Source organism: Oryx dammah, unplaced genomic scaffold, assembly GCF_014754425.2.
Source record: "Oryx dammah isolate SB20612 unplaced genomic scaffold, SCBI_Odam_1.1 HiC_scaffold_25, whole genome shotgun sequence".
Classification (NCBI taxonomy): Eukaryota; Metazoa; Chordata; class Mammalia; order Artiodactyla; family Bovidae; genus Oryx; species Oryx dammah.
Window position 1 is genome coordinate 14,334,716 of NW_024070209.1, and position 22,476 is coordinate 14,357,191.

The following is a 22,476-nucleotide window of genomic DNA, read 5'->3' on the forward strand; positions in this document are numbered from 1 at the left end:
CTTGCCTAACAGTGTCTTCTGAAGAACAGAAATTTTAAATGTTGATGAAGTCTAATTTGCCAATTTGTCCCTTATTGATTATCACTTTGGTGTCTTTTCTAAGAAATATTGCCTAACTCAAAGTCACAAAGATTTTCCCATTTTCTTCCATGATTTTTATAGTTGTAGGTTTTACATTTAGGTAAATGGTCTATTTTGAGTTAGTTATTGTATACATGCATGGTATGGACACAAATTCTTTTCTAAATATGTATATATAGAGAGAGATACAACTATCTCCACGCCATCTGTTGAAAACTCTCTCTCCAATTCGTTGCCTTTACACTGATGTAAAAATATAAATCAATTGTTCATATATGTGTGAGTCTATTTCAGAACTCTCTATTCTGTTCTTTAGATATAATTGCCTTTCTTCATGCCAATACCAAATTTTTATTAATATAGCTTAGTAATAGTTCTTAACATCTGTTGGTGTAGCCTTCTAACTTATTTTTAAGCTGTTTTAGTTATTCTAATGTTTGGCATTCCCATGTGAATCAGCTTCCCAATTTTTGCTGAGACTTTGCTTGGGATTATATTGAATCTATAAATCAATCTGGGAGGAACTAACATCTCAAAAATACTGGGTCTTCCCACCCAGTCACAAGGTATATTGCTCCATTTATTGACCTTTTTCATGTCTGTAAGCAATACTTAGTAGTTTTCAGTGCACAGGATCTGTACATCTTTGATCAGATTTGTCCTTAAGTTTTCATATTTTTATGCTATTTTTTTAATTTTTACTTTATTTTACTTTACAATACCGTATTGGCTTTGCCATACATTGACATGAATCCACCACGGGAGTACATGCGTTCCCAAACATGAACCCCCCCCCCCACCTCCCACCCCATATCATCTCTCTGGATCATCCCCATGCACCAGCCCCAAGCATCCTGTATCCTGCATTGAACATAGACTGGTGATTCATTTCTTACATGATAGTATACATGTTTCAATGCCGTTCTTCCAAATCATCCCACCCTCTCCCTCTCCCTCAGAGTCCAAAAGTCCACTCTACACATCTGTGTCTCTTTTGCTGTCTCACATACAGGGTCATCATTACCATCTTTGTAAATTCCATATATATGTGTTAGTATACTGTATTGGTGTTTTTCTTTCTGGCTTACTTCACTCTGTATAATCGGCTCCAGTTTCATCCACCTCATTAGAACTGATTCAAATGTATCCTTTTTAATGGTTGAGTAATACTCCATTGTGTATATGTATTTCTTATCCATTCATCCGCTGATGGATATCTAGGTTGTTTCCATGTCCTGGCTATTATAAACAGTGCTGTGATGAACATTGGGGTACACGTGTCTCTTTCTATTCTGGTTTCCTCGGTGTGTATGCCCAGCAGTGGGATTGCTGGGTAATAAGGCAGTTCTATTTGCAATTTTTAAAGGAATCTCCATACTGTTCTCCATAGTGGCTGTACTAGTTTGCATTCCCACCAACAGTGTAAGAGGGTTCCCTTTTCTCCACACCCTCTCCAGCATTTATTGCTTGCAGACTTTTGGATCACAGCCATTCTGACTGGTGTGAAGTGGTACCTCATTGTGGTCTTGATTTGCATTTCTCTAATAATGAGTGATGTTGAGCATCTTTTCATGTGTTTGTTAGCCATCTGTATGTCTTCTTTGAAAAAATGTCTATTTAGTTCTTTGGCCCATTTTTTGATTGCGTCGTTTATTTTTCTGGACTTGAGCTGCATAAGTTGCTTATATATCTTTGAGATTAGTTGTTTGTCAGTTGTTTCATTTGCTATTATTTTCTCCCATTCTGAAGGCTGTCTTTTCACCTTGCTTATATTTTCCTTTGTTGTGCAGAAGCTTTTAATTTTAATTAGGTCCCATTGGTTTATTTTTGCTTTTATTTCCAGAATTCTGGGAGGTGGATCAAAGATGATCCTGATGTGATTTATGTCAGAGAGTGTTTTGCCTATGTTCTCCTCTAGGAGTTGTATAGTTTCTGGTTTTACGTTTAGATCTTTAATCCACTTTGAGTTTATTTTTGTGTGTGGTGTTAGAAAGTGATCTAGTTTCATTCTTTTACAAGTGGTTGACCAGTTTTCCCAGCACCACTTGTTAAAGAGATTGTCTTTACTCCATTGTATATTCTTGCCTCCTTGTCAAAGATAAGGTGTCCATATGTGTGTGGATTTATCCATTGATCTATATTTCTGTCTTTGTGCCAGTACCATACTGTCTTGATGACTGTGGCTTTGTAGTAGAGCCTGAAGTCAGGCAAGTTGATCCCTCCAGTTCCATTCTTCTTTCTCAAGATTTTTTGGCTATTCGAGGTTTTTTGTATTTCCATACAAATCTTGAAATTATTTGTTCTAGTTCTGTGAAAAATACTGCTGGTAGCTTGATAGGAATTGCATTGAATCTGTAGATTGCTTTGGATAGAATACTCATTTTCACTATATTGATTCTTCTGATCCATGAACATGGTATATTTCTCCATCTATTAGTGTCCTCTTTGATTTCTTTTTATGCTATTATAAATGGTATTTTAATTTCAATTTTCAGTTGTTTGTTGCTTGGTATATGGAAGCACAATTTCCTCTTGTGAAGTTTCAAAGTACCTTAAATATTCATTGTATAATAAAACTGTTAAAAGTCTGGCATGTAGCAAGGAATATAAAAGTGTTTTGTAAGTATCAACAAGGTCTAATAATAAATTAAATGGATCATATGTGTTTGGAATATGTTCAGGAGAACAAAGAGTCAGTAACAAAAGATAATTGATATTTCTAATTGAGATGACTTAGGTGGCAGTGACCTTGTTAATTGAGATGGTTAAAACAAGGAGATAAATGCACTTTATAGTGAAGACAATAAGTTTAGCTTTGAACATGTCATTTAGCAATGCCTTTTTTATATCAAAATAGAAAAATTTGGCAAGCAGTTGGAAACTAGATCACACAGAAAATAACTGTGGAACTGGGTTTTTCAACTTAGCCAGAATCCAGAGACTGTCTCCTCTTAGGCACCACTTTCCACTGTCTCCCACTCAATGTTTAAGTTATTGTGCTGGGTACTATTTGGCAATCTCCAAAGCAAAATAATTTATAATAATTTACAAAAATTGATTAAGTAATGCTTCAGTTCAGTTCAGTCGCTCAGTCATGTCCAACTCTTTGCGACCCCATAAACTGCAGCACACCAGGCCTCCCTGTCCATCACCAACTCCCAGAGTTCACCCAAACTCATGTCCATTTAAGTAATGCTAGGTCTTCTTAAAGTATGCTAAGGGAGAGTTAGTTCAATGCTCAGTCCAAAGAATGTATTATCACTTAATACCTAATTCCATTGTTATTATAATACCCTTATTTTTAATATCTGCATTTCACTGAGGTATTATATTATTGAAAACTTATAATACATACTAGTATGATTTAACCTATGATTACAGTATAAACTTGAGTTCATTCTATTGCAATAGACATCTTTTGATATTTGGTCTATATCATCATTTATATCTACAACTACCACTAATATTAGCTATAAAAGCTTCCCATGGGGAGTGATATATGTATATATGTATGTATGTATGCATGTATAAGTGTATGTTATATATATATATATGTTTCTCTGGATATATATATAATATATAAATATATATTTGTACACATGCAACTGCTGCTGCTGCTAAGTCACTTCAGTCGGGTCTGACTCTTTGCAACCCCATGGACTGTAGCCTGCCAGGCTCCTCTGTCCATGGGATTTCCCAGGCAAGAATACTGGAGTGGGTTGTCACGCTCTCCTCCGGAGGATCTTACTGACTCAGGGATTGAACCTGTGTCTCTTATGTCTCCTGCATCAGCAGGTGGGTTCTTTACCACCCTGGAGATATTTATATACATAAATATACATAAATTTCACACATAGGGACATGCAACACACATAGGGAATTAATTTAATAATGTCATAAAGTTTCTTTCAAGTTTTTCATATTTACTTCCCATTTTCTCTGCTGTCAGAACTTGTCTCAATATTAAAGTTTAGGGATAGCTGAATGAAATCTTTTAAGGGGGAAATTTTAAATGAGGAGAGAAGTAGTGGGAGGTAGTCTTAGTTGCCCATTTAGCTGACCAGTTAAGGTCTGTTCTTGTCCTTGGCTAAGAGATTTTCATAAACGCAGCCAAATTATAACTGCCCAAGGAGAGATCATAAAAGTTAACCTTATCTTTCTGATTCTCTTCAGTTCCCTAGATGCACTGAATCCAACCAATAACAATTAATAAAGCAGCTACTATTACATATGGGATTTGAAGTCATGGGATCTGTGTTTGAATTCAATTCTGTCATATACTGAATGATCAAGAGCAATACAGCTGATCTTACTCGGAGCCTTTTACTTATTTTATCTGTCTTTTACCATTCTTCTATTGCTCACTTCATTCCAGTCACATTATCTCTCCTATAATTCTATTTATTATGGTTCTTGAACACATTGAAGAACATTCTCTTCACCAGGACTTATTCCTGTTTCCTCTGCCAGGGATATTCTTCCTCTGGAATCCTTTGCTCAAATGTCACCTTATCAGAGGGAATTTTCCTGACTACTCTATATAATATATAAAGTAGTATTCATATACAACCCCCATATTTCCCTGTTCCTTTTACTCTGCTTAACTTTCTCTGTAGAACTGACATAAACTTATATTTATTTGTTTATTGTCTGTCTTGCCCACTAATACATAAGCTCTATGAGAATGAGGTTTTTGTTTAGTTCATTACATATCCTCAATGCCTGTTGCAGAGCAAGGCATTAATAAATACATGTTGAATGAACATATGAAATTAATGAATAATAATACATTTCCTATCTATGTCATAAAATTGTAAAAACCAAATGGCTATGTAAAAGCTCTCTGTAGAGTGCTGCACAAATGAGGTGCTCTTCTTACAGTGAAGAAATTATTAAATGATATTTTCATAGCCAAGGATTATTTTCAATAGGCAAATAAATGCCAGCCCAAAAGATCAAGAAATTAGCCAAACCTATCATATATATGCCCTAATATAGAAGAACCAGTTAGGAAATATAAAAGTCAATCACTAGTCTTTTAAGAATATTTTTCCCAATATTAAGAACTAGTCAGTCAACTAGCCAGCTTTTAGTTCTTAGAAAGTTAAATGTTTCAGAATTATCTGTTTCCTATTCCAGAGCAACTACAAATCAAAATAGCACTCAATTCAATTATAACTCAAAGTATTGAGAATAAAATTGTTTAACTAATTACTAAATTTGAAGACCCAGAACTCATGCCAATTTAACTTCTTGTATTAGTGTGTAATCGCTACTACTCCTGTTCTCACTTTAAAAGATTCATACAAGCATGAAAATTCTGGACAACATAATTTTCTATTAGAGGGGTTAAAACCTTACCTCTTGATTTATTTCAGCAGTTACTGATTTTAGCCATGTGCCAAGTAATTTGATGATTTAAGGATACCTTTGTGAGAACAAGAATTAGTTTTCATTTCCTCTGGAGTATTGCGATTATTGGTTAGGAAAGGAAAAGAATTAATAATGAGAAGTCCTTCCTATTTCTTCTGCTACCAGAATCTGTTATCTGAATATTAAAGATTAAGAATAGCTGAATGAAGTCTTTATTTTCTTTGTGTGTGTGTGAGCTTTTAAAATTATTTCATAGCAAGTGGAACAAAGCAAGTGAAGTATAAGGTGAAATCTTATTATAAATATTCCAGTGAGCAACCAGAATTATTGCTCTATGTTCATCAGTTTCCAGATGTTAGACTTTGGCTTTGTCTTAAAACTTACTCTTAGAAAAACTGCTAATAAGAGAATATGACTGTGTCATTTTTGTTGAAAAGAAAATAGGATTAGCTAAGACAATATGAAGTACAACCCTTTAATTTACAGCATAGTCTCTAGGTTTATTAAAACTAAAAGATAATATATGTAAGTTTATGAGTCTGTGAACACCATTTTTAATAAATTTATATTTATTAATAGACAATCAAGAGTTTATGATAGATAGATGATAGATATCCAACTATGTGTTCTTGTACAAACTGTAAAGTTAGGTGAATATGAGTAAACTGGAAAAGTTAGAAATAAACTGAATAAAACTAATGATGAAATGTTAAATACTTATCAGTTGAGTTCTGTTTCCAGCCCTATGGAATCAATAAATGTCAGAAAAATTCCTTTTGTACTGAACATTTTTTTTAAAAAGCTGGAATATACATTATTCATAGCTGAGCTGAAAGAGTAAGAGTACATTGAAAAGGCAGAAATAACTGTACAGTGAGATAGCCCTAGAACCATACCTCTGCAGAGAAGCCAGAACAGCTCTCCAATTTCAGCCCTGAGATACAAAGCTCCTAGGTTACCATTCCTATAGTTAGTCTAGTCTTCCAAGTGATAATTATGTGATGGAAATATAAACTAACACTATCAGTTCAGTTCAGTTCAGTTGCTCAGTCATGTCTGACTCTTTGCGACCCCATGAATCACAGCACACCAGGCCTCCCTGTCCATCACCAACTCCTGGAGTTCACTCAGACTTACATCCATCAAGTCCGTGATACCATCCAGCCATCTCATCCTGGTTCGTCCCCTTCTCCTCCTGCCACCAATCCCTCCCAGCATCAGACTCTTTTCCAATGAGTCAACTCTTCTCATGAGGTGGCCAAAGTACTGGAGTTTCAGCTTTAGCATCATTCCTTCCAAAGAAATCCCAGGGCTGATCTCCTTTAGAATGGACTGGTTGGATCTCCTTGCAATCCAAGGGACTCTCAAGAGTCTTCTCCAACACCACAGTTCAAAAGCATCAATTCTTCAGCACTCAGCTTTCTTCACAGTCCAACTCTCACATCCATACATGACCACTGGAAAAACCATAGCCTTGACTAGACGGACCTTAGTCAGCAAAGTAATGTCTCTGCTTTTGAATATGCTATCTAGGTTGGTCATGACTTTTCTTCCAAGGAGTAGGCATCTTTTCATTTCATGGCTGCAATCACCATCTGCAGTGATTTTTGAGCCCCCCCCCCCCCAAAAAAAGTCTGACACTGTTTCCCCATCTATTTCCCATGAAGTGATGGGACCGGATGCCATGATCTTCGTTTTCTGAATGTTGAGCTTTAAGCCAACTTTTTCACTCTCCTCTTTCACTTTCATCAAGAGGCTTTTGAGTTCCTCTTCACTTTCTGCCATACGGGTGGTGTCATCTGCATATCTGGGCTTATTGATATCTCTCCCAGCAATCTTGATTCCAGCTAGTGACAATCAAATTGCAATATGTAAATGTATCAACATGTTGTACACCTTAAACTTACACAATGTTATATTTCAGTTATATCTCAGTTTTTAAAAGAAGAATTCTGGGTCAAGTCTTTCACCATGTCTACTTCCATTTACCTTTAACATGTACAAAACATACAGAATAATAAGAGTTTCTTGGGACTTCCCTGGCGGTCCAGTGGCTAAGACTCCATGCTCCCAAATGCAGCGGGCCCAGGTTCAATCCCTGGTCAAGAAACTAGATCCCACATGCCACAACTAAGAGTTTGCATGCCACAATTAAAGATTCCACATGCTACAATGAAGACTGAAGATCCTGTGTGCTGCAACTAAGACCCAGCACAGTCAATTAATTAATTTAAAAGAAAGAGTTTCTTACATTTCAGTAAAGCTTTTTTTAAAAATATTTGTTCAAATGTCATTCAGATGACCCTGTGTAGTAGGTAAGGTAGAGATTATCATTATCGACATAGCTGCTGCTGCTGCTGCTAAGTCGCTTTAGTTGTGTCCGACTCTGTGCAACCCCATAGATGGCAGCCCACCAGGCTCTCCCGTCCCTGGGATTCTCCAGGCAAGAACACTGGAGTGGGCTGCCATTTCCTTCTCCAGTGCATGAAAGTGAAAAGTGAAAGTGAAGGCGCTCAGTCGTGTCCAACTCTTAGCGACCCCATGGACTGCAGCTCCGTCCATGGGATTTTCCAGGCAAGAGTACTGGAGCGGGATGCCATTGCCTTCTCCAATCTACATAGCTAGTAAGTTCTTCCTTAAAAATGACTCCAACACTTAAAGCCCAGATATGAGAAAATATTAGGATCTTAGACAAAGAGGAGATTGTTTAAATTTCTGATATGCTGAGTTTATGGAGAGAGCAGGAGTCAGATAAGATAGGCAGATCTCTCACTTTCAACAGGCTGCCGGTCTGAAAGATAATTGGTGCATAGTACCCTAAGCTAGTACACTGTTATATCCTTTTCCAGTTTTAGATCTGAATTTCCCAGATCTGCTTACATATCTTTCTATTCCAAGCCAGTTCAACTTAGATACCCTCCAAATAAAATCAGAGTAGGCATTTTGTATACATGACTATTTGAAGCACAATGCTGACACCTAGTGTATTACCTGATTTTTTCTTTCATTATTTTCTATTTCATTCCTTCATTCTGCTCTCCCATCCTTCCTTCTTTCCCTCCTTCCTTCCCTTTTTTCCTTCCTCCCTTCCTCCAAGAGTGGCTACGAAGATATAGGGTTTTGCTTGTGGGTTTTTTTGGCTGCACCATGCAGCCTGTGGGATCCTAGTTTCCTAATCAGTGATTGAATCCTGCCCCCTGGCAATGGAAGCCTGGAGTCCCAACCACTGAAATGCCAGGGAATTCCCTAGGATATAGTTTAATAAAAGCCAACATTTATCGAGAATTTACAACATATTTATCTTCATCAACTACAAATAATTCTTCACCATCATCCCTATTTCATTAAAACAAAAGGCAGCAAGTGGGAGAGGTTAAAAAGAGTTTAAATTTGATGGGAAAATTTCTTTCTGGTGGCAAAAGCTCTCCCCACTTTAACTAACAGTTTCTAAGTTCTAGTTAGTTAGTTTCTTAGTTCTAATTAGTTAATTTCCCATCCAGGGGGAGACCAACATGAAAATTACCTTGGACAGGACAGCTCCAATGATAATCACAGTGGAACTCATGGCCCTTCTTTCACATCAGATGCACGTTTTCTGTCAGATAATCAGGATAAGGAGATCAAGCCCTGAGCCTTTGGAGTGGGAGCACCGACTCCAAGACCCTAGATAACCAGAGAACTCACTATTTGATAGGGAGTATCAAATAGTGAGAACTCACACAAATGAAACCACTTGAATACAAGACCCAGCATCACCCAACCACCAGTAGCACCCTGTACAGGACACCTCATCCAAATAACAAACAAAGCAAAAATACAAACCCAATCATCAGCAGACAGGATTACCACCTCACTCAGCCTTGCCCATCAGAGGAAAAACAAACACAAAAACTCAGCACAAATCTAACCCTACACAAAGCTTACACAAACCACTGGACCAACCTTAGGAGGGCGGAAATCAAAAGGAAGAAAGAATTCAACCTTCTTCAAGAAAAGAATTCAGCTTTCCTTGAAGCCTGGGAAAAGGAGACCTCAAACACAATAACTTAAAAATAAACAATGAAAAGGCAGAGAAATACTACACAAAAGAAGGAACAAACTAGAAACACAGAAGTGCAAATAAATGAAGAGAAAATAGGTAAACTACCTGAAAAGGAATTCAGACTAATGATAGTAAGATGATCAAAAACCTTGAGAACAAAATGGAGAAAATGCAAGAATCAATTAACAAGACCTAGAAGAATTAAAGAATAAACATACATAGGAAAAAAACACAACTACTGAAATTAAAAATACTCTAGAAGGAATCAATAGCAGAATATCTGAAGCAGAAGAACGTATCAGTGAGCTGGAAGATAAAATGGTAGAAATAACTTCTGAAGAGCAGAATAAAGTAAAAAGAATGAAAAGAACTGAGGATAGTCTCAGAGACCTCTGGGACAATATCAAACACACCAACATTCAAATTACAGGGGTCCCAGAAGAAGAAGAGAAAAAGAAAGGGTATGAGAAAATTTTTGAAGAGATTATAGTTGAAAATTTCCCCAAAATGGAAAAGGAAATAGTCAATCAAGTCCAAGAGGCACAAAGAGTCCCTTACAGGATAAAAACGCCAAGACACATACTAATCAAGCTCACAAAGACTAAACAAAGAAAGAATATTAAAAGCAGCAAGGGAGAAGCAACAAGTAACATACAAAGGAAACCCCATATGCTTAACAGCTGATCTTTCAGCAGAAACTCTGCAGGCCAGAAGGGAATGGCAGGATATATTTAAAATACTGGAAGGGATAAATCTACAACCAAGATTACTGTATCCAGCAAGGTTCTCATTCAAAATTGATGGAAAAATAAAAAGCTTTTTAGACAAGCAAAAGTTAAGGGAATTCAGTACCACCAAACCAGTTTTACAACAAATGTTAAAGGGACTTATATAGTCAAGAAATACAAGAGAAGAAAAAAGATCTACAAAATCAACCCCGAACAATTAAGAAAATGGCAGTAGGAACATATATATCAATAATTACTTTAAATGTAAATGGATCAAATGCTCCAACCAAAAGACACAGACTGGCTGAATAGTTACAAAAACAGGACCCATATATATGCTGTCTACAAGAAACCCACTTGAGACCTCAAGACACATATAGACTGCAAGTGAGAGGATGGAAAAATATATTCCATGCAAATGGGAAGCAAAAGAAAACTGGAGTAGCAATCTTCATATCAGACAAAACAGACCTTAAAATAAAGAATATTACAAGATAATGAAGGACACACATAATGATCAAGGGATCAATTCAAGAAGTAGACATAACAATTGTAAGTATCTGCCAGGGTTCAGCCCCGGTGGATCCAGGGTAATTCGAAGTGGGGATGGAGTCGGCATCTAGAGGAAAATTGTTTAATTAAAGATATGGAGAGAGATTAGAAAAGAACAGTGTAATAGGAAAATTAGTGGAGAAAAGAGGCTGAATAACTTGGTTTACGCGGAAAACCAATAAAACCCTGAGACAAGGGGTTTGCACCGCCTACATAGGCCACAGGCATCTTCCTGGTCTCCCAAAGGAGCGGAGACACAAAGTGCCTCCCTGTTCAGATCTTAGAAGCCCAGGCAAAATTAGTAGGCTCAGTGAGCCTCCACGCTCCAGATGGGAATTCAGCCAGAAAGGAAAGACGACACGGGGAAAACCAGTCTTTCCAGGAACCGGTCCGTTTCTTATTTTCCAGGGCCACTTTTATACTTTTGGTTATACACAGAGATAAATGGAAGATACAAAGTCACGTGGGGTCAGCAGTCCTGACCCTTATTGAAACCGCGCTTTCTTTCTGCATTCCTTCCGATATACAAAGTTCTTAGGTGATTTACATCATCTTCTGGCCAAGAGGCCTGCTAACATTTTACGACCCTTTCTGTGATGATTAGTCAACCAGAAAACCTATTTTCTCCAAAGGTGATTTTTCTTAAGTCAGGCGCCACCCTCCGAAGGCACCAGATACAGTTGCATTCCTACAGGGCAAAGGTGCAGTGAGCTATAATCAAGAAAAGAATTTACTTAGCCTAAGGTCTAACATGATTAATTTCAAGGTTAATACTTATTTCTCCTATATGCTAGTTATATCAATTAGTGTGTATAAGGGGCAAGGGATATGGAGGCTTAGCAGCAAATATTGGCTCAACAATGAAACCCTCCACTGGTATAATTTCTAACTAACTCGCTAATATTATACTAATAATTTTCTAACTTCTCAAAAGATTCTGTATTTAGAAAGTTTATGGCATCTCATGCCTCTCATGGTTGGGAGGCTGTAAACAATCACATGTGGCCGAATAAACCTGCCAGGCAGGCTAGAGAGCCATTAGAGAAGTCTTTGGACTGAAACACTCTTGTTATGCCCAGGAGATTCATTAACTGGAGCTCTAAGTTAACTCCTTTTAGAGAAAGGTGGTGGGGGATAGCCCCCCGTAATGTCAGAAGTGTAGGTGAAAGCATAATGCAGTAAGGTAGGCAGACTCTGGTTTTGGGGGTAGATGCTTGAGAATGTCCAGGGGGACCCCTGAGGCCTGATCCCAGCTTTGCATATGTCAGGCCTCCTTCCTCATGACCTTTGCCATGGGCGGGATTCTGCTGGCTCCCAGCAAGTATCTATGCACCCAACATAGGAACACCTCAATAATAAGACAAACACTAACAGACATAAAAGGAGAAATTGAAAGTAACAAAATAATAGTAGGAGACTTTAACACCCCACTCACATCAATGGACAGATCATCAATACAGAAAATTAATAAGGAAACACAAGTCTTAAATGATATATTAGATGAGATGGATCTTACTAATATCTTTAGGAAATTCCATCCAAATGCAGAAGAATACACCTTCTTCTCAAGTGCACATGGAACATTCTCCAGGATAGACCACATCTTGGGTCACAAACCAAAACTCTTAAATTTACCTTTCTTAAATTTAAGAAAGTTGAAATTGTATCAAGCATCTTCTCTGACCACAATGCTATGAGATTAGATATTAATTACAAGAAAAAAACTATCAGAAACACAAACACATGGAGATTAAACAACACGTTTCTAAATAACCAACAGGTTACTGAAGAAATCAAAAGGGAAATCAAAAAACTTCTAGAAACAAATGACAGTGAAAACACAACTCAAAACCTATGGGGTGCTACAAAAGCAATTCTAAGAGGGAATTTTCTAGCAATACAATCCTACCTCAAGAAACAAGAAAAACATTGAATAGACAACCTAACTTTACACCTAAAACAACTGGAAAAAGAACAAAAAACCTCCAAAAAGTAGAAGGAAAGAAATCATAAAGATCTGAGCAGAAATAAATGAAAAAGAAATGAAAGGAACAATAGTAAAGATCCAAAAAACTAAAAGCTGGTTCTTTGAGAAGATAAAATTGACAAACTTTTAGCCAGACTCATCAAGAAAAAAGAGAGAAGAATCAAATCAACAAAATTAGAAATGAAAAAGGAGAGGTTACAACAGACAATGCAGAAATAGAAGGGATAATAAGAGACTATTATGAACAACTATATGGCAATAAAATAGATAACCTGGAAGAAATGGACAGATTCTCAGAAAAGTTCAGTCTTCTGAGACTGAACCAGGAAGAAATAGAAATTATGAACAACCCAATTGAAATTGAAGCTATGATCAAAAATCTCCCAAAATACAAAAGCCCAGGACCAGATGGCTTCACAGGAGAATTCTATCAAACATTTAGAGAAGAGTTAATGCCTACCCTTCTAAAACTCTTTCAAAAAATTGCACTTCCAAACTCATTCTGCAAGGCCACCATCACCTTGATACTAAAACCAGACAAAGACAACACAAAAAAAGAAAACTACAGGCCAACATCACTGATGAACATAGATGCAAAAATTCTCAACAAAATTTTAGCAAACAGAATTCAGCAACACAACAAAAAGCTCATACACTGTGATCAAGTTGGGTTTATTCCAGGGATGCAAGTATTCTTCAGTATACACAAATCAATCAATGTGATACACCATATTAACAAATTAAAAGATAAAAACCATATGATCATCTCAATAGATGCAGGAAAAGCCTTTGATAAAATTCAGCACCCGTTTATTATTAAAACTCTTCAAAAATGGGCACAGAAGGAACCTACCTCAACATAGTGAAGTCCATATATGATAAGCCTACAGCAAACATTATTCTCAATGGTGAAAACCTTAAAGCATTCCCCCTAAGATCAGGAACAAGACAAGGGTGTCCACTTTCCCAACTATTATTCAACATAGTTCTGGAAGTCCTAGCTACAGCAATCAGAGAAGAAAAAGAAATAAAAGGAATCCAGATTGGATAAGAAGTAAACCTTTCATTGTTTGCAGATGACATGATACTGTACATAGAAAACCCTAAGGATAGTATCAGAAAATTACTAGAGCTAATCAGTGAATTTAGCAAAGTTGCAGGATACAAAATCAATACACAGAAATCACTAGCATTTCTATATACTAACAATGAAAAATCAGAAAGAGAAATTAAGGAATCAATCCCACTCACCATTGCAACAAAAAGAATTAAATATCTAGGAACAAACCTACCTAAGGAGACAAAAGAACTGTACACAAAAAATTATAAGACACTAATGAAAGAAATCAAAGATGACATAAACAGATGGAGAGATATTCCATGTTCCTGGATAGGAAAAATAAATACTGTAAAAATGACTATCCTGCCAAACGCAGTCTACAGATTCAATGTGATCCCTATCAAATTACCAATGGCATTTTCCACAGAACTAGAACAAAAAATTTTGCATTCATATGGAAACATAAAAGACCCCAAATAGCCAAAGCAGTCTTGAGAAAGAAGAATGGAGCTGGAGGAATCAACTGTCCTGACTTCAGACTATACTGCAAAGCTACAGTCATCAAGACAGTATGGTACTGGCACAAAAACAGAAATATAGACCAATAGAACAAGATAAAAAGCCCAGAAATAAACCCACGCACCTATGGGTAGCTTATTTTTGACAAAGGAGGCAAGAATATACAATGGAGCAAAGACAACCTCTTCAATAAATGGTGCTGGGAAATCTGGACAGCTACATGTAAAAGAATGAAATTAGGACTCTTCCTAACACTATACAAAAAGATAACTCAAAATGGATTAAAGACCTAAATGTAAGACTGGAAACTATAAAACTCTTAGAGGAAAACATAGGCATACCACTCATTGACATAAATCAAAGCAAGATCCTCTATGATCCTCCTCCTAGAGTAATGGAAATAAAAAACAAAAGTAAACAAGTGGGACCTGATTAAACTTAAAAGCTTTTGCACAGCTGATAAGCAAGGTGAAAGGACAACCCTCAGAATGGAAGAAAATAATAGCAAATGAAACAACTGATAAAGGATTAATTTTCAAAATACACTAGCAGCTCATACAACTCTATACCAGAAAAACAAACAGCCCAATCAAAAAGTGGGAAAAAGACCTAAACAGACATGTCTCCAAAGAAGACATAAAGATGGCTAACAAACACATGAAAAGATGCTCAACATTGTTCTTTATTAGAAAAATGCGAATCAAAACTACAATGAGGTATCACCTCTCACCTGTCAGAATGGCCATCATCAAAAAGTCTGCAAAAAATAAATGCTGGAGAGGTGTGGAGAAAAGGGAATGCTCTTGCACTGTTGGTGGGAATATAAATTGATACAGCCACTATGGAAGACGGTATAGAGATTCCTTTAAAAACTAGGAATAAAACCACCAAAAGACATAGCAATCCCACTCCTAGGCATATACCCTGAGGAAACTGAAATTGAAAGAGACACATGCATCCATTGTTCATTGCAGCACTATTTACAATAGCTAGAACATGGAAGCAACCTAGATGTCCATTGACAGATGAATGGATAAAGAAGTTACGCTACATATATACAATGGAGTATTATTCAGCCATAAAAAGAATGCACTTGAGTCAGTTCTAATGAGGTGGATGAACCTAGAACCTATTACACAGAGTGATGTCAGAAAGAGAAAGATAAATATCATATTCTAACGCATATATACCAAATCTAGAAAAATGGTACTGAAGAATTTATTTACAGGGCAACAATGGAGAAACATAGAGAAGAGATTTATTGACATGCAGAGAGAGGAGGAGAGGGTGAGATGTATGGTGAGAATAACATGGAAACTTACATTACCATATGTAAAATAGATAGCCAACAGGAATTTGCTGTATGGCTCTGGAGCTGAAGCACTCAGTAACTATTCTTAAAATAAGTTTTTTAAATAGATTGTTTCATTGGACAGTTAACTTACTTTATATGTTATTCACTTGGAGTACAAGTTTACAACAGACTTCATTCAACACTATCCATAAGAGTCAAGGCAGAGAACATGACAAATCTTAGTTCTTCTATGACAGGAAGTCAAGCCTAGAATCACCCAGATCTCTTGCCCTTTCATTCTCCCTTTGAGGGCTTAAGAAGACTCATGGAGGCCTCCATGTAAGTTCTGGTTATCTCTGGTTTTTCAGAAAGGACAACACTTTATCTCATGAGCAATATACACTATAGTATAGTTCCTGATAGGGAGAGCCTACTTTTCCTCAGGTTAACTCGTTTCTTCTAGACTGAGTACCACAAGAGGCCAGAACATATGCCTTTCTCATTTTCAAAGGCATAAAACTTGGCATATAGTGGGTACTCAGTAATAATGTGCTAAATATATTAATGAAAGGTTGAGATTCTGTTATTTCTTATTTCAAGTTATTTTCTTTGCACCTTTTATTTAGAGTATCCAGTTCTTTGAGTTCAGGTGCCTGGTGCTAAGACAATGGTTCTAAGTACAAACTCCAAGTGAGCCGCTTAACTTGTCTCAAGAAAACAAGGTCCCCAGGACGCGAAATGTCTCTAACCAAAGGCTCTTTCAAGAGTTCCATTTCCCTTTGCCATCTCCTCCCCTCACAGTTCTGAAACGAAGATGCATCAGCTGTTCTAAAGCAGTGGGAATAAGACGGTTAGAGAAGTAACCATTAACATGTGCAGTGTCAGGCTTTCCAGTTAATTTGATCAAGCATAACTTTGCTCCTTCTAGGGTTTCCCTTTCAACTTTCTTGGAGCAGTCTGTCACTAAATCTTTTTGTCTAAATCTCTGTAATTAAACTTGAAAAGAATCTGTCAAAATACTTCTAGCTTAGTTCTTCAAGACTAGTTTTTATTGCCCCCCTCCGGTGTCTGCCTATAGTGCGGGAGACCTGGGTTCGATCCCTCGGACGGGAAGATCCTCTGGAGAAGGAAATAGCAACCCACTCCAGTATTCTTGCCTGGAAAATCCCATGGACGGAGGAGCCTGGTGGACTACAGTCCGTGGGGTCACAAAGAGTCAGACACAATTGAGTGACTTCACTTTCACTTTCCGGTGTCTAGCATACAATGCATCCTTGATGAAAGTTTAGTACTAGAGAAAATAAAGCTACCATTGATCAAATACTTGGCACATACAAGTTCCTTGCTTAACAAAGCACATACATTATATAATTTCACAATATTAGGAAAAAAAACTGTTATTATTGCTTCAATTTTACAGATTAGGAAACACAATAAGAGAAATTAAGTAATTCATCCAAGTTCAAGCTCCAGAGTAATATTTGACTCAAAATCCAACACTTTACAACTATGAATCCCAAGTCCAAAACTCAGTGTTCCTTTTGTTCCTTTTGCATGAAAAAAGCAAGTCTTTCCTGTCAGGCCTGAACTTCAGTTTGAAACAGTTATCCAAACACCCATTTGAAAACAGCAGTTTTACTTTACTAAAAATTACCTTTTGACACAGAATATCCCAAATACTCTGGATGCAGAATATCCCATAATCCTCTTTCTGGGAAACTCTGTAATAAATTCATTCAGATTAAAATGTATGTGATTAATGACTGTTGTTTACTTGATGTAAGGACCTTTAGATGAAGTAGAATTTTAGAGCTGATTTAATACCATGTTATTTCTATTAACACAAAGTTGGACAAATCCATATTCAACAATTTTATCTCCTTTTCCAGAAAATCAAATTCATTTGTATCAGTGACTTACAGTCTGTTTCAGTAAAGTAAATGCCACTGTCTGAAAACTGTAGATATTAAAGGTACTCAGACTTCCCTAGTGGTCTAGTAGTTTAAAAATCTGCTTTTCAATGAAGGGGATGCAGATGTGAACCCTAGATGGGCAACTAAGCCCACATGCAATGACTACTGAGCCCATGTGTCACAACTAGAGAGCCCATGGGACCCAATGCAGTCAAATAAACAATTTTTTAAAAAGAAGATGTCTAACATCTGATAGCGTAACATTACTTCCCTCAATGTGCTAAGCTGCTTCACTCATGTCTGACTCTTAGACTCCATGGACTGTAGCCCACCAGGCTCCTCTGACCATGGGGTTTTCCAGGCAAGGATACTGGAGGGGTTTGTCATTTCCTTCTCCAAGGGATATTCCCAACCCAGGGATCCAACCTGCATCTCTTATGCCTCCTGCATTGATAGGCGGATTCCTTACCACTAACGCCACCTGGGAGCCCCTTTACTTCCCACAGGCTCCCAGTTATACACATTTTACAATCATTTCAGTAGTTTTCAAAATTCAGTGAGTAATCCTGGGAAGATGGCTAAGAGTTGGGTTTCCTAGACTATCCTCAAAGAATTCTAATTAATGACTCTGGTTTGAAGCCTTTAAACACCTAAGGGAATTCTCTTTTAAGAATTTCATGACATTTAATTATACCAGTATATCAACTGTATTATCATTTCATCGTGTAATCAATATTAGAACTATTGAGTTACTTTACATTTTGCACCAAGTCTTTGAGATATAGGATATATTTTATACTTATAAGATAGTATACATTAAATATTTATTTTATCTTGTAGTTGATAAACTATGTTGAGTTAGTTTTAGGTGTACAGCAGTGTAAATCAGTTACACATACATGTTTCTACTCTTTTTCAAAATTCTTTTCCCATTTAGCTTATTACAGAATATTGAGCACAATTCCCTGTGCTGCACAGTTTCGTTGGTTGTCTATTTTAAATACAGCAACATGTGCATATCAATCCCAAACTCCAAGTCTGTCCCTACCTCTCACCCTTCCCTTCTGGTAACCACTAATTCATTCCCAAGTCTTAGTCTGTTTCTGTTTTGTAAATAAGATATCTGGATGCAGAGTTCCAGAGAATAGCAAGAAGAGATAAGAAAGCCCTTTTATTTGAACAAGGCAAAGAAATAGAGGAAAACAATAGAATGGGAAAGACTAGAGATCTCTTCACGAAAATTAGAGATACCAAGGGAACATTTCATATAAAGATAGGCACAATAAAGGACAGAAAAGGTATGGAGCTAAGAGAAGCAGAAGATATTAAGAAGAGATGGCAAGAATACACAGAAGAACTGTATAAAAAAGATGTTAATGACCCAGATAACCATGATGGTGTGATCACTCACCTAGAGCCAGAAATCCTGGAATGTGAAGTCAAGTGGATCTTAAGAAGCATCACTATGAACAAACTGTGGGAAATTCTTCAAGAGAGGGGAATACCAGACCACCTTACCTGCCTCCTGAGAAATCTGTAGCAGGTCAAGAAGCAAGTTAGAACTGGACATGGAACAACAGACTGGTTCAAAACTGGGAAAGAAGTACATCAAGGCTGTATATTGTCACCCTGCTTGTTTAACTTACATGCAGAGTACATCATGTGAAATGCTGGGCTGGATGAAGCACAAGCTGGAATCAAGATTGCCAGGAGAAATATTAATAACCTCAGATATGCAGATGACACCACCCTTATGGCAGAAAGCAAAGAGGAATTAAAGAGCCTCCTGATGAAGGTGAAAGAGGAGAGTGAAAAGCTGGCTTAAATCTCAACATTCAAAAAACTAAAATCATGGAATCCGGTTGCATCACTTCATTGCAAATAGATGGGGAAACAATGGAAACAGTGACAGGTTTTATTTTCTTGGGCTCCAAAATCACTGTAGATGGTGACTGCAGCCATGGAATTAAGACAGTTGCTTCTTGAAAGATAAGCAATGAAAAACCTACATGGCATATTAAAAAGCAAAGACATTACTTTGCCAACAAAGGTCTGTATAGTCAAAGCTGTGGTTTTTCCGGTAGTCATGTACAGTTGTGAGAGCTGAACAGTAAAAAAGGTTGAGTGCTAAAGAATGATGGCTTTGAACTGTGGTGCTGGAGAAGACTCTTCAGAGTCCCTTGGATAGCAAGATCAAACCAGTCAACGCTAAAGGAAATCGATCTTGAATACTCATTGGAAAGACTGATACTGAAGCTCCAATACTTTGGCCACCTGATGTGAAGAGCCAACTCATTGGAAAAGACCCTGATGCAGGGAAAGATTGAAGAAAGGAGGAGAGGGGACAACAGGAGATGAGGTGGTTGGATGGCATTACCACCTCAATGGACATGTGTTTGAGCAAGCTCTGGGAGATGGTGAAGGATAGGGAAGCCTGGCATGCTGCAATCCATTGGGTCACAGAGTCGGGCACAACTGATCGACTGAACAACAACAACATATATTTCCCTGGTGGCTCAGATGGTAAAGAACCCGTCTGCAATGTGACAGAACTGGGTTCAGTCCCTGGGTTGGGAAGATTCCCTGGAGGACAGAATGGTAACCCACTCCAGTATTCTTGCCTGGAGAATCCCCATGGACAGACAAGCCTGTTTGACAGTCCATGGGGTCATAAAGGGTCAGACATGACTGAGCGACTAAGCACAGCACATATAAGTGACACGATATTCCTTTCTCTGACTTACTTCACTTATTATGATAATCTCCAAGTCCATCCATGTTGCTACAAAGGACACTATCATTCTTTTTAATGGCTGAGTAATAGTCCATTGTATATGAGCACCACATTTTCTTTATCCATTCCTCTGTCAATGGACATTTCTTTTGCTTCTGTGTCTTGGCTACTATAAATATTGCTGCAATAACCACTGAGGTATACATATCCTTTTGAACCATGTACTTCTCTTGAAATATGTCCCAGAGTGGGATTGCTGGGTCATATGGTAGCTCAATTTCTAGCTTCTTAAGGAACCGCCATACTATTTTCCATAGTGGCTATACCGCTTTACAGTTCCACCAACAGTGTAAGAGGGCTCCCTTTTCTCCACACCCTCTCCACCCTTTATTGTTTGTAGACTTTTTGATGATGACCATTCTGACTGAGGCTTCCCTGGTGGCTCATATGGTAAAGAATCTGCCTGCAATGCAGGAGATCCAAGTTGAATCCACTGGAAAAGGGAAGGGCTACCATTCCAGTATTCCTGCCTGGAGAATTTCATGGACCAACATACCATAGACAGGCCTTCTGATTGGTATAAGATTATATCTCATTGTAGTTTTGATTTGCATTTCTCTAAATTAGTGATGTTGAGCATTTTCTCACTTGCGTCTTGGCCACATGTATGTCTTCTTTGGAGAAATGTCTATTCAGGTTTTCTGCCCATCTTTAATTAGGTTGTTTGCCTGGTATTGAGCCACATGAGCTCTTTGTAAAATTTGGAGATTAACCCCTTGTCAGTCACATGATTTGCAAATTTCTCCCATTCTGTGGGCTTATTTTATGGCTTCCTTTGCTATACAAAAGCTGTTAAGTATGCCCTGTTTAGTTTTGCTTGTATTTCCACTACTCTGTATTGTTGTGATTTATGTCAAAGAGTGTGCTGCCTATATTTTCCTCTAAGAGTTTTATAGTACCCTTACATTTAGGTCTTTAATCCATTTTGAGCTTATTTTGTGTATGGGATAAACATCGAAGGTAATTCTAATGCAAATCGTCCTTAACTACATTTCAAAACTTTCAATTAAATGCTTGAAATTAAAAATTCAAGTAAATATTTGAAAAATGTTATACAGTAGTGAAAAAAATATAATGGAGATATAAATATTTATGAAAACTACATGCATTACTGCCCTTTGAGATGGAGGCCTTTCGTCACCTTATTCAAATTTTTGAAAGACTTGCCCTTTTTTTTCACCCAGCCAGGTAGCCAAGAGTTTGTTCTTTCCTGAAAGCTTGGTAGAAACATTGGTATAATTATTTACAAGTAATATATTGGTCAAATGGTAAAACTTCCAACAGTAAGATGATTAAATTCTGGGGATCCAATGTATCAATATAACATGGTGACTATAGTTAATAAGTGTATTGAATACTTGAAAGTTGCTATGGAATTAGATCCTAAGTGTTCTCACTACAGACAAAAAAGGTAACTACATGAAGTAATGAAGGTATTAACTAACCTGTGGCATCATTTTGAAATATATACATGTATCAAATCATGTTGTACACCTTAAACTTACAGAATGTAATATGTCAACTATATATAGAGAGAGCTAGAGAAAAAAAAACAAGAGTTATTACTTTGCTGACAAAGATCTGTATAGTCAAAGCTATGGTTTTCCCAGTAGTCATGTATGGATGTGAGAACTGGACCATAGAGAAGGCTGAGCACTGAAGAACTGACGCTTTCAAACAATGGTGTTGGAGAAGACACTTGAGAGTCCCTTGGATAGCAAGGAGATCAAACCAGTCAATCCTAAAGGAAATCAATCCTGAATATTCATTGGAAGGACTGATGCTGAAGCTCCAATACTCTGGCCTCCTGATGCAAAGAGCTGACTCACTGGAAAAGACCCTGAGGCTGAGAAAGATTGAAGGCAGGAGAAGGGAACAACAGAGGATGAGATGGTTGGATGGCATCACCGACTCAATGGCCATGAGTTTAAGCAAGCTTCAGGAGATGGTGAAGGACAGGGAAGCCTGGGGTGTTGCAGTCCATGGGGTCCCGAAGAGTCAGACATGACTGAGACTGAACAAGAGAAAACAAACTCTTCCTGGATACTGATTGAAAATTCATTGATGCAAAACATAAATTTGGTTATAATTAATCTTAATAATATTGAGGCTTTTAACTCAGTAATATGGTAT

The 22,476-nt window shown here is 37.3% G+C and overlaps 1 long non-coding RNA gene across 1 annotated transcript; it reads right to left on the reverse strand.

Moving 5' to 3' along the window:
• Positions 1–485: 485 nt before the first annotated feature.
• Positions 486–21,158, reverse strand: LOC120851653. The gene is made up of 3 exons (XR_005718376.1): positions 21,027–21,158; positions 16,341–16,344; positions 486–497 (listed from the first exon to the last, which is right to left on the reverse strand). It is a non-coding gene; the product is annotated as an uncharacterized LOC120851653 (long non-coding RNA).
• Positions 21,159–22,476: the final 1,318 nt, after the last annotated feature.